This window comes from Capricornis sumatraensis, chromosome 11, assembly GCF_032405125.1.
Source record: "Capricornis sumatraensis isolate serow.1 chromosome 11, serow.2, whole genome shotgun sequence".
NCBI classification, from domain to species: domain Eukaryota; kingdom Metazoa; phylum Chordata; class Mammalia; order Artiodactyla; family Bovidae; genus Capricornis; species Capricornis sumatraensis.
In genome coordinates this window covers 10,353,243-10,370,393 of record NC_091079.1, presented here as the reverse complement: position 1 = coordinate 10,370,393, position 17,151 = coordinate 10,353,243, and the positions used below count along the sequence as shown (strand labels likewise).

The following is a 17,151-nucleotide window of genomic DNA, read 5'->3' as shown; positions in this document are numbered from 1 at the left end:
AAGTGAAAGGGAAAGATATATCCAACTGAGTGCAAGCTTCCAGAGAATAACAAGTGGAGATGAGAAAGCCTTCTTAGGTGAACAACATGATGAAATAGAGGAAAGCAGTAGAATGGGAAAGACTAGAAATCTCTTGAAGAAGATCAGAGATACCAAGGGAACATTTCATGCGAAGATGGGCACAATAAAGGTCAGAAACTACAGGGACCTAACAGAAATAGAAGAGATTGAAAAGAGGTGACAAGAATACACAGAAGAGCTATACAGAAAAGATCTTAATGACCCGGATAACCACGATGGTGCAGTCAGTCACCTAGAACCAGACATCCTGGAATGTGAAGTCAAGGGGGCCTTAGGAACATGACTATGAACAAAGCTAGTGAAGGTGATGGAATTCCAGCTGAGCTCTTTCAAACCCTAAAAGATGATGCTGTTAAAGTGCTGCGCTTAATATGCCAGCAAATTTGGAAAACTCAGCGGTAGCCACAGCACTGGGAAAAGTCAGTTTTCATTCTGATCTCAAAGAAACGCAATGCCAAAGAATGTTCAAACTACTGTACAGTTGTGCTTATTTCACATGCTAGCAAGGTAATGCTCAAAATCCCTCAAGCTAGGCTTCAGCAGTTAGTGAACCAAGAACTTTCAGATGTACAAGCTGAATTTTAAAAAGGTAAAGGAACCTGAGATCAAATTGCCAGCATCTCTTGGCTCACAAAAAAAAAATAAAGAATTACAGAAAAACATCTACTTCTGCTTCATTGAGTATACTAAAGTCTTTGTGTAGATTACAACAAACTGTGGAATATTCTTAAAGAGATGGGAACACCAGACTACCTTACCTGTCTCCTGAGAAACCTGTATGAAGGTCAAGAAGGAACAGTTAAAACTGGACATGGAACAACGGACTGGTTCAGAATTGGGAAAGGAGTATGTCAAGCCTGTATATTGTCACCCTGCTTATTTAACTTCTATGCAAAATACATCCTGTGGAATGCTGGGCTGGATGAATCACAAGCTGAATCAAGATTGCCGGGAGAAATATCAACAACTTCAGATGTACAGATGATGCCACTCTAATGGCAGAAAGTGAAGAGGAACAAAAGAGCCTCTTGATGAGGGTGAAAGAGAGTGAAAAAGCTGGCTTAAAACTCAGCATTCAAAAAACTAAGATCATGGCATCCAGTCCCATCACCTCATGGCAAATAAACTGGGGAAAAGTATAAACAGTGGCAGATTTTATTTTCTTGGGCTCCCAAATCACTGCAAATGGTGACTGTAGCCATGAAATTAAAAGATAATTGCTCCTGGAAGAAAAGCTATGACAAATCTAGATAGCATATTAAAAACCAGAGACATTACTTTGCCAACAAAGGTCCGTCTAGTTAAAGCTATGGTTTTTCCAGTAGTCGTGCAGGGATATGAGAGCTGGGCAATAAAGATGGCTGAGGGCTGAAGAATTGATGCTTTCCAATTGTGGTGTTGGAGAAGACTTGAGAGTCCCTTGGAAAGCAAGGAAATCAAACCAGTCAGTCCTAAAGGAAATCAACCCTGAATATTCATTGGAAGGATTGATGCTGAAGCTCCAATACTTTGGCCACCTGATGTGAAGAGCCGACTCATTTGAAAAGACCCTGATGCTGGGGAAGATTGTGAGCAGGAGGTGAAGGGGGTAACAGAGGATAAGATGATTGGATGGCTTCACTAACTCAATGGACATGACTTGGGCAAACTCCAGGAGATAATGAAGATAGGGAAGTCTGGTGTGCTGCAGTATGTGGGTTGCAAAGAGTCAGACACAATTACCGACTGAACAACAACAGCATAAAGCTATGTTGAGCACAATTTAGTTCATTTTTGAAATTTAAAAGTATATTCTGGCAACCTGATGTGCTGAAGATTATCCATCTTAGCATACTGTGGATACTAAAATGCTGGTTAATGTTAAAAATTTAAAGAATTTCACGTGATGGAAAGTTTATGTTTTTGAAGACTGTCAAAATGCTTATATTGCTTATGACCAAAAAGATGTATATTTCTTTTAAAAAGAAAAAATAAATTTTTTTCTTGGCCTTTTGTACATGTTAATGTATATATTTATTGTCAATAGGTGTTTTGTAAGTCTCCTTTGTAGGAAACAGTTTAAAACAACTAGTGTTATAAGATGGATTGATCCTCCCTTTTTGAACTTCCTTCATCTAGTAAACTAAATGTCTTACTCTATTGTATTTCTTAAAGTTGTCTGTTGGAAAAAAAGCTAGAAAGACTTCTTTTTTCTGGACTTTTTATTTGCCTATTTTTTCAGCTTTATCAAGGAATAATTAACAAACAATTTTGCATATTAAAAGTGTACAACATGGTTTGTTTTATATATATATACATATATACTATATAATACATATAAATATGTGATTTGTTATACAGATTCAATGTGAAAAAATTGCCATAATTAAGATAATTAGCACATCTATCACCTCACATTGTTTTTTTTGTGTGTGTGTTTGTGGTAAAGAAGGCTTAAGATTTATTCTTAACAAATTTTAAGTATACAGTACTTTATTACTAGCTATAGTTATAATGCTATGCATGAGATCCTCAGAACTTATTTTTCTTATAACTAAAAGTTTGTACCCTTTGAACTACATCTTACAATTTCTCTTACACCCCAGCCCCTGGCAACCACCATTTGGTTGTCTGTCTCTGAAATTCACTTTTTTTTTTTTAAAGTTAGCTGTGCTGGATCTTAGTTGTCATGTGCAGGGTCTAGTTCTCTTAGCAGGGATTGAACTCAAGCTCTCTGCATTGGGAGTGAGGAGTCTAAACCACTGGATCATCAGGAAAAGTCCCCAAAATTGATTTTGTTTTGTTTCTACATGTAAGTGATAATATCCAGTATTTGTCTTTTCTCTGTCTGACTTATTTCGTATAGCATAATGCCCTCCATGTTCATCCATATTGCTGCAGATGACAGAATTTCCATCTTTTTATGGCTGAATAATACTCCATTGTGAATATATACACTGCATTTTCTTTATCTGTTCATCCACTGACAGACACTTGGGTTATTTCCACATCTTGGCTATTGTGAATAATGCTGCAATGAAAATGCGCATGCAAAACTTTCTTTGAGATACTGATTTCATTTCTTTCAAATATATATCTGGGAGTGGGATTGGTGGATCATGCAGAAATTCTGTTTTTAATTTTTTGCGGATCCTCCATACCGTTTTTTATAGTAACTGCACCAGTTCACATTTCCCACCAACAGTGCACACAAGTGTTCTCTTTTCACATCCTAACATCTCTTTTCACAAATGTTATCTCTGGATTTTTTTTTTTTAATAACCAATCTAACAAGTATGAAGAGATAGCTCTTATGCTTTTGGTTTATATTTCCCTACAAATCAATAATTTGTGATGATTAGTGACGTTGAGCACCATTTTATGTACCCGTTGGCTATTTGTATGTCTTCCTTTTTAGTGTTTTTACTTATTCATTTATTTGGTTAGTGGCGTGTAGGATCTTCAATCTTCCTTGTGGCATGTGGGATCTTTTAGTTGCACTGTGTGAACTCTTAGTTGTGGAATGTGGGATCTAGTTCCCTGACCGGGGATCAAACTTGGCCCCCCTCCATTAGGAGTATGGAGTCTTAGCCACTGGACCACCAGGGCTTTATGGTTTCTTTGGAAAAAAATGTCTGTTCATTTCTTCTTCTCATTTTAAAATCAGATTGTTTGCTTGCTTGTTTTTGCTAGTTAGTTGCTGGGTTCTTTATAGATTTTGGATGTTATCCCCTATCAGATGTATGATTGGCAGATATTTTATTCCATTCAGTAGATTGCTTTTTCTTTTGTTGGTGCTGTCTTCCACTGTGCAGAAGCCTTATAGTTTTATGTAATCCCACCTGTCTATTATTGCCTTTGCTTTGGTGTCAAACATAAATATTACCAAAGACCAAGGTCAAGGAGCTTTCTCCCTATGTTTTCTTCTAGAAGTTAGTGGTTTCAGGTCTTAAAATTTAAGTCTAATCCATTTTGAGTTAATTTTTCTGAGTAATAAATAATAGGAGTTCAGTTTTATTCTTTTGCATGTGTATATCCAGTTTTCCCAGCGTGATTTATTGAAGAGACTTTCTTATTATGTGTTCTTGGCACCCTGTCAGTTATTAGTTGATTATATGTGTGTGGGCTGATTTCTGGCTCTCTTTTTTCCTTCCATTGATCTATGTGCCTATTTTTATACTACTACCATACTATTTTGGTTACTATAGCCATGTAGTGTAGTTTGAAATTAAGAAATGTGATGCCTCCAGCTTTGTTCTTTTGCTCTTAAGATTGCTCTGGCTATTCAGGGACTTCCGTGGTCTAATACAAATTTTAGGATAATTTTTTCTATTTCTATGAAAAATGCCATTGGAATTTTGATAGATTATATTGAATTTGTAGATCACTTCAGGTAGTATGGATATTTTAGCAATATTAATTCTTCCAATCTAAGAACATAGGTTAAATTTCCATTTATTTGTGTTTTCTTCAGTTTCTTTCTTCAATATCTTACAGTTTTTAATGTACAAGTGTTTCATCTCCTTTGGTTAAATTTATACCTAAGTATTTTATTGCTTTTGATGCTAGTGTGAGAGTTTTCAAGTAGTTCATTGTTAATGTATAGAAATGCAAATTTCCTATTTGGATACATTCAATTTCCTTCTTGTGTGTGTGTGTGGCTAGGACTTCCAGTACTGTGTCAGAAAGGAGTGATGAAAGTGGGCATCCTTGTCTTGTTCCTGAGTTGAAAGGAACACTTTCAACTTTTTACCATTGAGGATGATAGCTGTGGGCTTGTCATAAATGGCCTTTATTATATTGAGATACATTCCTTCTGTACCTAATTTATTGAGAGTTTTTGTCATGAAAGTATGTTGAATGTTGTCAAATTATTTTTCCACATCTTTTGAGATTATTAAATGATTGTTATCCTTCATTTATCATCATTTTCTTAATGTGCTATATGTTTATTGATTTGCATATGTCAAACCACCCATGCTTCCCAGGGACAAATCCCACTGATTATAGTGTACGATCCTTTTAATATGCTCTTGAATTTGGTTTGTTAGATATTGGTTGGTCAAAATTTCCTTTCATTTTTAAAGTAAAAATAAAAGGCATATTTTTCATTTTCACTGAGAAAATTTTTTGTTTATTGAACAATGTATTCACCATTTTGTTCTACTACCTTCTGCCAATTTTCAGGCAACTTCATAATCCATCTTCACAAAACTTTTTATCTCTTTGAGCAAAGAACTGTTCCAAGTGCCTTTTACAGTCTTCAGGGAATTGAAATTTTTTTCCATTAAGAGAATATCGTAAAAACCTCAATTAATGAACATTAAAGTACAAGATCTGATGATTATGGCAGATGAATCAGAACTTCCCAGCCAAGCTGTTAACAGTATTTGGTTATTAAAGAAATATGCAGCCTTGCATTATCTTGATGGAAGATTATGTGTTTTTTCTTAACTGATTCTGGATGCTTTTCATCAAGTTTGTCTAATTAGCAGTATTTGTTGGAATCAATCATTTGGATGAAGACCAGCCTTTGGTATGATTGGTGATGGTTCATTTTGCTTGCCCCATAATCTCTTCCTCCCAGATTATTGTACAGCATCCACGTTTCATCACCATCATAATTTGTTTTAAAAATGGACTATTTTCATTACATTTAAGTAGAGAATGTCATGCAGAAATACCGTCAAGAAGGTTTTTTCTGTTTAACTTATGTAGAACCCAAAATCAAAGTGATTAACTAAGCTGGTGCAAATGACTTTCACTGCTTGATTTGGATATTTTGTTATGTTGGCTGTGGTATAACATTAATTTGTTCTCAATTAGTGTCTCGATTTGATCACTGTCAATTTCAACTGCTCTAACCTATGGTGGGGCATTGTCCAGCAAGAAATCTCCAGCATGAGCTTTGCAAACTATTTTTGACACATTTGATCAGTCACAGCACCTTTTCCATAAACTGCACAAATCTTTGCATTTCAGTTATATATATTTATACCTTTCTTGAAATAAACATAATATGGCAAACGTATTGCTTTTTTCTTATGTTCAGTATTAAAATGACTATACAAAAATTCACCAATTTTGTGTTTTTTCCCGCATTCTTTTTTATTTTATTTTTTATTGAAGGATGGTTGTTTTACAGAATTTGCTGTTTTCTACGAAACCTCAACATGAATCAGCCGTAGGTATACATATAGCCCAACCCTTTTGAATCTCCCTCCCCATCCCACCCCTCTAGGTTGATACAGACCCCTGTTTGAGTTTCCTGAGCCACACAGCAAATTCCCGTTGGCTATCTATTTTACATATGTTAATGTTTAAGTGTCTCTGTTACTCTCTCCATACATCTCACCCTCTCCTCCCCTCTCCCCATGTCCATAAGTCTGTTCTCTATGTCTGTTTCTCCATTGCTGTCCTGTAAGCAAATTCTTCCGAACTGTATTTCTAGATTCTGTATGTGTGTTAGAATACAATATTTATCTTTCTCTTTCTGACTCACTTCACTCTGACTCACTTCACTTGATCAGAAGTGACTCAAATGCATTCCTTTTTATGGCTGAGTAATATTCCATTGTCTATATATACCACAACTTCTTTATCCATTCATCTGTTGATAGGCATCTAGATTGCTTCCACGTTCTAGCTATTGTAAATAGTGCTTCAATGAACAATGGGATACATGTGTCTTCTTCAACCCTGGTTTCCTCAGGATATATGCCTAGGAGTGGGATTGCTGGGTCATATGGTGGTTTTATTCCTAGTTTTTAAAGGATTCTACATACTGTCTTCCACAGTGGCTGTATCAATTTATACTTCCACCAACAGTGTAAGAGGGTTCCCTTCTCTCCACACCCTCTCCAGCATTTATTATTTGTAGACTTTTTGACAATGGCCATTCTGGCTGGTGTGAGGTGATATCTCATTATAGTTTTGATTTGCATTTCTCTAATAATGAGGGATGTTGAGCATCTTTTCATGTGCTTGTTAGCCATTTGTATGTCTTCTTTGGAGAAATGTCTGTTTAGGTCTTTTTCCCACTTTTGATTGGGTTGTTTGTTTTTCTGGTATTGAGTTGTATGAGCTGCTTGTATATTTTGGAAACGAATCCTTTGTCAGTTATTTCATTTGCTATTATTTTCTCCCATTCTGAGGGTTGTCTTTTCACCTTGCTTATAGTTTCCTTTGCTGTGCAAAAGCTTTTAAATTTAATCAGGTCCCACTTGTTTACTTTTGTTTTTATTTTCATTACTCTAGGAGGTGGGTCATAGAGGATCTGCTTTGATTTATGTCATCGAGTGTTCCGCCTATGTTTTCCTCTAAGAGTTTTATAGTTTCTAGTCTTAAATTTAGTTTTTTAATCCATTTTGAGGTCATCATTGTGTATGGTGTTAGGAAGTGTTCTGATTTCAGTCTTTTTACATGTAGCTGTGCAGTTTTCCAAGCACCACTTATCGAAGAGGGTGTCTTTGCCCCTTTGTATATTCTTGCCTCCTTTGTCAAAAATAAGGTACCCATAGGTGCATGGGCTTATTTCTGGACTTCCTATCTTGTTCCATTGGTCTATATTACTGTTTTTGTGCCAGTACCATACTGTCTTGATGACTGTAGCTTTCTAGTATAATCTGAAATCGGGAAGGTTGATTCCTCCAACTCCATTCTTCTTTCTCAAGACTGCTTTGGTTATTAGGGGTCTTTCGTGTTTCCATATGAATTGTGAAATTTTTGTTCTAGTTCTGTGAAAAATGCCATTGGTAATTTGATAGGGATCACATTGAATCTGTAGATTGCATTTGGTAGTATAGTCATTTTCACAATATTGATTCTTCCTACCCAGGAACATAGACTATCTCTCCATCTGTTTATGTCACCTGAATTTCTTTCATCAGTGTCTTATAATTTTCTGTGTACAGTTCTTTTGTCTCCTTAGGTAAACTTATTCCTAGATATTTAATTCTATTTGTTGCAATGGTGAATGGGATTGATTCCTTAATTTCTCTTTCTGATTTTTCATTGTTAGCATATAGTAATGCAAATGATTTCTTTGTATTGATTTTGTATCCCGAGACTTTGCTAAATTCGCTGGTTAGCTCTGGTAATTTTCTGATACTGTCTTTAGGGTTTTCTATGTACAGTATCATGTCATCTGCAAACAGTGAGAGCTTTACTTCTTTTCCGATTTGAATTGATTTTATTTTCTTTTCATCTCTGCTGTAGCTAGGAATTCCAGAACTATGTTGAATAATAGTGATGAAAGAGGACACCCTTGTCTTGTTCCTGATCTTAGGGGGAATTCTTTCAGTTTTTCACCATTGAGAATAATGTTTGCTGGGGGCTTATCACATATGGCCTTTACTATGTTGAGGTAGGTTCCTTCTGTGCCCATTTTTTGAAGAGTTTTAATGATAAATGGGTGCTGAATTTTGTCAAAGGCTTTTTCTGCATCTATTGAGATTATCATATGGTTTTTATCTTTCAATTTGTTAATATGGTGTATCACATTGATTGATTCGTGTACATTGAAGAATGCTTGCTAACTTGATCATGGTATATGAGCTTTTTGATGTGTTGCTGACTTCCGTTTACTAAAATTTTGTTGAGGATTTTTGCATGTAAGTTCATCAGTGATATTGACCTGTAGTTTTCTTTCTATGTGTTGTCTTTGTTTGGTTTTGGTATCAGGGTGATGGTGGCCTTGTAGAATGAGTTTGAAAGTGTTCCTTCCTCTGATTTTTTTGAAAGAGTTTTAGAAAGATAGGCATTAGCTCTTCTCTAAATGTTTGATAGAATTCTCCTGTAAAGCCATCTGGTCCTGGGCTTTTACTTTTTGGGAGATTTTTGATCACAGCTTCAATTTCAGTGCTTGTATTTGGGTTGTTCATACTTCCTGGTTTAGTCTTGGAAGATTGAACTTTTCTAAGAATCTGTCCATTTCTTCCGGGTTATCCATTTTATTACCATAGAGTTCATTATAGTCTCTTATAATCCTTTGTATTTCTGCATTGTCTGTTGTAACCTCTCCTTTTTCATTTCTAATTTTGTCAATTTGATTCTTCTCTCATTTTTTCCTAATGAGTGTGACTAAAGGTTTGTCAATTTTGTTCATCCTCTCAAATAACCGGATTTTAGTTTTATTAATCTTTACTATTGTTTCTTTCATTTCTTTTTCATTTATTTCTGTTCACATCTTTATGATTTCTTTCCTTCTACTAATTTTGGATTTTTTTTTTTTTGTTATTTTTCCAGTTGTTTTAGGTGTAAAGTTAGGCTATTTTAATGTTTTTCTTGTTTCTGGACTGCTCTTAGGACTGCTTTTGCTGCATCCCATAGGTTTTGAGTTGTCGTGTTTCCATTGTCATTTGTTTCTAGAAATTTTTTTATTTCCCTTTCAATTTCTTCAGTAACCTTTTGGTTATTTAGAAATGTGTTGAATAATCTCCATGCATTTGTGTTTCTTACAGTTTTTTTCATGTAATTGGTATCTAGTCTCAGCATTGTGGTCAGAAAAGATGCGTGATACAAATTCAATTTTGTTAAATTTACTGAGGTTTGATTTGTGACCCAAGATGTGGTCTCTCCTGGAGAATGTTCCGTGTGCATTTGAAAAGGTGTATTCTTCTGGATTTGGGTAGAATGTCCTGAAAATATCAATGAGATCCATCTCATCTAATGTATCATTTAAGACTTATGTTTCCTTATGAATTTTCTGTTTTGATGATCTGTCCATTGGTGTGAGTGTGGTGTTAAAGTTTCCTATTATTATTGTGTTACTGTCCACTTCTCCTTTTATATCTGTTAATGTTTACCTTATGTATTGAGGTGCACCTATGTTGGACGCATAGATATTTACAATTTTTATGTCTTCCTCTTGGATTGATCCCTTGATCATTATGTAGTATCCTTCCTTATCTCTGGTAATCTTTATTTTAAGGTCTGTTTTGTCTGATATGAGGATTGCTACTCTAGCTTTCTTTTGCTTCTCATTTGCATGGAATATATTTTTCCATCCTCTCACTTTCAGTCTATATGTGTCTTGAGGTCTAAAGTGGATTTCTTGTAGACAGCATATGTGTGGCTCTTGTTTTTGTATCCATTCAGCCAGCTTGTGGCTTCCCTTGTGGCTCAGGTGATAAAGATTCTGCCTGCAATGCAGGAGACCTGGGTTCGATCCCTGGGTTGGGAAGATCCCCTGGAGAAAGGAAAGGCTACCCACTCAAGTATTCTGGCCTGGAGAATTCCATGGACTGTATAGTCCATGGAGTCGCAAAGAGCTGGACACGACTGAGAGACTTTCAGTTTCAGCCAGTCTGTGTCTTTAGTTGGAGCATTTAATTCATTTACATTTAAAGTAATTATTGATATATATGTTCCTGTTGCTATTTTCTTAATTGTTTGGGATTGATTTTGTAGATCTTTTTTCTTCTCATATTTCTTGACTATGTAAGTCCATTTAACATTTGTTGTAAAGCTGGTTTTGTGGTATTGAATTCTCTTAACTTTTGCTTGTCTGAAAAGCCTTTGATTTCTCCATCAATTTTGAATGAGATCCTTGCCAGGTATAGTCATCTTGGTTGTAGATTTTTCCTTCAGTACTTTAAATATATCCTGCCATTCCCTTCCAGCTTTCAGAGTTTCTGCTGAAAGATCAGCTGTTAAACGTGTGGGGTTTCCCTTGTATGTTATTTGTTGCTTCTCCCTTGCTGCTTTTAATATTCTTTCTTTGTTTAGTCTTTGTTCATTTGATTAGTATGTGTCTTGGAAGTTTCTCTTTGGATTTATCCTGTATGGGACTCTTTGTGCCTCTTGGACTTGACTGACTATTACCTTTTCCATGTTGGGGACATTTTCATCTATAATCTCTTCAAAAATTTTGTCATACCCTTTCTTTTTCTCTTCTGGGACCCCTATAATTCGAATGTTGGTGCGGTTGATATGGTCCCAGAGGTCTCTGAGACTATCCTCAGCTCTTGTCATTCTTTTCACTTTATTCTGCTCTTCAGAAGTTATTTCCACCATTTTATCTTCCAGCTCACTGATTTGTTCTTCTGCTTCAGATATTTTGATATTGATTCCTTTTAGAGTATTTTTAATTTCAGTATTTGTGTTGTTTGTCCCTGCCTGTTTATTCTTTAATTCTTCTAGGTCTTTGTTAATTGATTTTTGCATTTTCTCCATTTTGCCTTCAAGATTTTCGATTATTTTTACTATCATTATTCTGAGTTCTTTTTCAGGTAGTTTGCCTAATTCCTCTTCATTTATTTGGATTTCTGTGTTTCTAGTTTGTTCCTTCATTTGTGTAGTATTTCTCTGCCTTTCTTTCTTTTTTTTTTTAACTTACTGTGTTTGAGGTTTTCTTTTCCCAGGCTTCAAGGTTGAATTCTTTCTTCCTTTTGGTTTTTGCCCTCTAAGGTTGGTCCAGTGGTTTGTGTAAGCTTCTTATAGGGTGAGATTTGTGCTGAGTTTTTGTTTATTTGTTTGTTTTCCTCTGATGGGCAAGGCTGAGTGATTTGGTAATCCTGTCTGCTGATGATTGGGATTGTATTTTTGTTTTGTTTGTTGTTTAGATGAGACATCCTGCAGGAGGTGCTATTGGTGGTTGGGTGATGCCGGGTCTTGTATTCTAGTGGTTTCCTTTGCATGAGTTCTCACTATTTGATACTCCCTATGTTTAGTTCTCTGGTGGTCTAGGGTCTTGGAGTCAGTGTTTCCACTCCAAAGGCTCAGGGCTTGATCTTTGAAGCTGCAGATGTGGTACTCTGGTCATTTCCTGTAGCACTGAATGAAGTATTCTCTTCAGTCTTTATGAAATTCATGATGAGTCACAAGAGAATATAACTCTTTTCCACTTGGACTTCTGACCAAATACAGTAACAGGGACCTGACTTACCTTTCAGTTAAACATATATTTATGTGTTGTACTTAGTCACTCCGTCCTGTCTAACTCTGCGATCCTATGGACTACAGCCCTCTAGGCTCCTCTGTCCATGGGAATTCTCCAGGCAAGAATAATAGAATGGGTTGCCAAAACATCTGTGTATATCTATTCTTTTTCAGATTCTTTTCCTGTAATTTTCTTTTCCAAAGTGTGTTTGTCTGGCTTCTGTATCAGGGTGGTACTAGCCTTGTAAATTAGTTTGAAAGTGTTTCTTGCTAGTCAGTTTTTGAAAGAGCTTGAGAAGGATTGGTATTAATTATATGTTTGGTAGATTTCACCTATGAAGCCTTCTGATCCTGGACTGTTATTTTGTTGGGAGATTTGTTGGTGATTCAGTTACCTTACTCATTACTGGTCTGTGCAGATTTTCTGTTATTTCATCACTCAGTCTTGGTAAGGTACATCTCTAGGAATTTATCCATTTCTTCTAAGTTATCTAACTGATTGGAGTTATTGTTCATCATAGTTTTTTATTCCTTGTATTTCTGTGGTATTTGTTGTAATATCTCCTGTTTCACTTATAACTTTATTTGAGCCATCTCTTTTTTTAAAGATTTGTCAATTTTGTTTATTTTTCAAAAAACCTACCCAGTTTCATTCATCTTTTCTGTTATCTTTCTTACCTCTATTTCATTTACTTCTATTCTGATCTTGGTTATTCCCTTCCTTCTGCTAACTTTGGGCTTCATTGTTCTTTTCCTAGTTTCTTGAGGTTATGTTGTTTGAGACCTTTCCAGATCATTGGTATGACAGAAATATTACATGTAATTAATATTTCTTGCAGAGTAATGTTATCCTGACATTGTGAAAATTTGTGTTTCAGAAATACCTAAATGATGAGCTTTCTTTCTAAGTGCCTTTTGCTAGGGACTGTTATTTTGATTTTTATTTGTTATAAGTCCAGATTTAGTCATTGTTACCAATTCAGTTTCAAGTTTCTGATATAGTCAACTGTATATTATTGACTGTGAAATGTCAATGGCCTGATAGCTTGCTAGTTTTCAAAATAAAGTATCTTAAAAATAAATTGTTTATAGCAGATACCAGTTTTTAAAAGAGATGCCAGGATTTGGACAACAGTAGACATCCATGATATGTAATTTTAACCTATAGAGAAAACATTATTTATGTATGTATAAATAAAACATTATACCAGAAAATTTTTAAGAGGTTGCATGAAAGAGTGAAAGTGTTAGTCACTCAGTCATGTCTGACTCTTGCAACCCCATGGACTGTAGCCTTCTGGGCTCCTCTGTTGTATATTTTTAATTAAATTATAGCAGCCAAAATGGCAAACACAAGAACTAGATTTTTGACAGCAGGAAAAAAAATATGTAAACATTTTTTCACACTTTTTTGTCACTTTTTAAAAAAATAGCCAGCTTCTGTCTCTCATTCCTGAAATGTTGAACCTAATATGATTACACAAGATCTTTTTTATTCCAAATCTTTTAACTCTTTAACTCTAGTTTGGAATGTCATATTTTTGTTCTTTATGGTACAGAAAGATGTCAACATTTACCAGTAAAGTAGCCCTGAATGCATTGTGAGATATGCTGCTTTTCCTGCCTAGTACCAGAAATGGTTACCTTTCATGTGTGTGTCATGTTCCACAGCTCCTGAACCATCCTCTGAAACCTGCATGGTGATATAAATCTGTCATTCCAGTTGTATTTCCTGCCATGCTACCTCAGAATAGCCTATTATGTGGAATGTTTAAGTTAATATGAAAATTATAGAGAATAATGGTTGATGCAGTGTGGTGACTTATTAGAGGCTTATAGGTATAGTAGATGCAGTATTATGTTCTCATGTTCAGGTGAGTTTCCTTACCAACAATCTGACAAGCAAAATGCATAGCAGGCTGCCAGTTTATTCCAGTCTGAGAGGTTCTTTTCTTTCTTTCTATCCTTCTTCCTCCAAGATTTGTTCTATTTTAAAATGATTTTTAAGAGTCCTTGAAATGTATATACCTTTTATTTTTGTAACTTTTTAATTTTAGTAAATTTATTAGGGACATGTATCCTTTCAAAAATTTTCTGCCTTCAGAGATTACTCCTATGTATTTGACTTTCTTTTATTAAATATATACCACTCACTTCTAGACTCATCCTTGAAAACAACATAAATATCTTTATGTTAAGTCTCTTTTCACTTCTGTTCCTTAATAGTTGACTTTTTCTTCCAAGGGCTTGAATTTTCTCTGTACTTTTTATTAACATGTCCTATTTTTCTTCTAATTTAGATTTGTGCTTTTATCTCAAGACAGTTTCTTTCCAGGTTTTTATTTTACCATATCTGACACCTTGTGTATATTTCTGGAAAACTTTTGGAAAGAAGAGAAAAAATGATTTTGTCTGTGAGTTGCAGTAGGGCAGGTTAGACGGGTTGGGAATTGTATTGCAACATATTTAAATTATTTCCAGCGTGAGATTGTGCTGACAGGGAGAGGTTTGGGTCAGCACATAGCTGTCATCTGTAGTAACATCAGTCATGAAAGACAATGCGTATTTATGGGCTGTTGGGAATGGAATAATAACAGTGCATTCAGAGATTTCTACAACAGAGAGGACATTGCTGATTCATGGAAGCTGGCCCCAGCTTGAAAGGTTAGAAGACTGTGTGCAATTTTGATAAAAAGTTGAGTAACAACTAGCCATTTCTAATAGTGATAGTATTTTTTATAAAGAAATATATACTGTTTTATTTGCTTTTTGATATTCATCCCTTTTCTCTGAAAAACAAAATTTTTTGTAAATAATATATGCAAATAGTTAAAGATCCGTTAATCCAGAAAGATTAGTAGTGAAAAGCGTAACTGCTTCTCTAGATGCATCCACTTTTAACTGTTTCTCTAGTCCTAATGGTTTCCTCTCTATGGACATTCCACATCCAGTGATGATAAATGACAATTTAACTCACAACTTCCTCTCTTCCTGCTTTTTAAAAGAGATGCCATTATCCCACATCTCTCATTGATCATCACTGGAACTTCATATGATACATTTAAAGCTAAATATGACAGACCCCTCATTTTGAAAAGTAAAGATATACATAATCTTACCTCTCTTTTCAAAGTTTCTTTTTCTCTCAATTTCTCAACCTGTTAGATATATCCTTTGTTTTACATTATCAAGATTGCTAGCATTCATATTCAGATTTGGAGCTGTAGTCAAATCTCATATATTTTGTTTATGGTTTTTTTCCGGATTTTAAAAACAAGTAAACAACATTTGCATTTTTATGGTAACACAAGAGGGAAATGGTTTATAAAAATTGAAATGAGTTTCTAACATAAGAAGAGTCTTAGTTTCTGGTAAGACAAGACAAATCTAATTCCTGTTTTGGTATTGATCAGGTCACCTGTGACATCGAGATAGCTATATAGGTCTGTTTTGGAGTCAGAGATGCAGCTTTGTTGTGGTTAAGAAAGTAGTTATGTGGAATCAGGATACCAGCTTCCTTTTATGTTACCTTGGAAAACTCACCCTCTGTGAGTTTTGGTTTCTTATCTGCAAAATGTTAACCTGCTTTACAATAAGTGAAAGTTCATAGCAAACTGTGAAGGACCATATACATGTCGGGTATTATTAATGCACTTCTATTAATACAAGAAAGTAAGAAGCAGTCTAGAATGCTGTTTGTGAGGTATATAATATTGCGAAGAGCTGAAACTTACATTAAAATTAATTTGATATTTTCCTATGATTTTTATATTTTCTATTATGCAGTATAGCATATCTCATGTTAATAAGTAAATCTAATTTTTTAAAATTGATAAACCATTTCTTAGATAAGAAGTATGAACCAGAATGACCAAAGTCAGGAAGGGAAAACTCAAGGGAGGAAGAGACCTCAGAAAGACCTTAGACTCTGTGACTTACAAAGGAGATTGGGTCCTTGGGCTTCCATTTCTATTCATATAAAACCAGCTTAATGTGCAGAGAGTATTTGAATTTAGACATAACTAGTTTCAAGTCTTACTCTGCCATTTACTAGCTGTATAGTTTTAAGCAAATTACTCAGTTTCTCTGAGCCTTTCCTAATTAGTGAAATGGAAATAATCCCTGTCTTATAGTTTGCTTTTGAAAGTTAAATGAGAAAATTCAGTAGAGAGGCCCAGTGTGGTGCTCTGTGAATACTGGATGCCTTTGTCCTGCTTCTTTTTCTATTTTAATTGCCCTAGATGTTAAAAAACTGGAAGAGGTAAACTCTAGGATCTCAGCACGTGTTGATGTTGGGAGAGACAGTCCCTGAATGAAGAGGAAGCTGACTGGGGCCATTTTCCTGCCTTTCCCTATGCCGTGTGTAAGGGCCAGTCTTGCTTGTGCACTGGGGAGCTGATTGACATGGTTTTGCCCTCTTTAGAACCATCTTTGGGTCTTTCCTTCCCCAGTGAGACCGCCTTTCCCTTCTAGCATGGGTGTTCTGTGGTAAGCATTAAGAGTTAACTGCACATACGTGTTTGAACTAGTTTTTCAGTGCGTCATAGAGGCCAAGCATAGCCTGTGAAGCAAACAGCAGTGGCATTTACTTCCTGAACAAATTATTTATGTTGTCAGAGCCTTGGTATCTATAACATGGAAATTAATCCCTGCCCTGTAAGATTGCCTGAAGGATTAACAACAGTATATGTAAAACACAGTGCCTGACACATACTAAGTGCTCGATCAATGATAGCTAGTAGCTGTAGTGAGAAGGAATAAAAAATAAGTAATTAAAAGTAAGTTACTTTTCTTTTTATTGAATAAATTTTAACATTTTTATTGAATAAATGTAACATTCAAGTTTAACATTATGTACAAGTTACTTTGATACATTTATATATTGTGATTGCCATTGTAATAACATCTGTCACATTGCATAATTATAGTACAGTATTGTCTTTATTCATTATATTATGTAGTAGATCTGTATGACTTATTTACTACTCATTTTTACCCTCAACTTATTTCACTTAGCATAATGGGCTCAAGGTCTATCCATGTTGTTGCAAGTGACAGGATTGCCTCCTTTCTTGTGGCTTAATAACGTTGCATTGTGTATATGTCCACCACGTCGTCTTTATCCTTTCATCTGTTAATGGGCACTGTGATTGTTTCCATGTCTTGAGTATTGTGAATGATGCTGCAGTAAATACAGGAGTGCATAGATCT

The 17,151-nt window shown here is 35.2% G+C and overlaps 1 protein-coding gene across 7 annotated transcripts in view; it reads left to right on the top strand.

The window, feature by feature from the left end:
• Window positions 1-17,151, top strand: part of FAM135A (family with sequence similarity 135 member A) — a 132,788-nt gene that overhangs the window by 21,507 nt on the left and 94,130 nt on the right. The gene's annotated exons all lie outside the window — the stretch shown is intronic.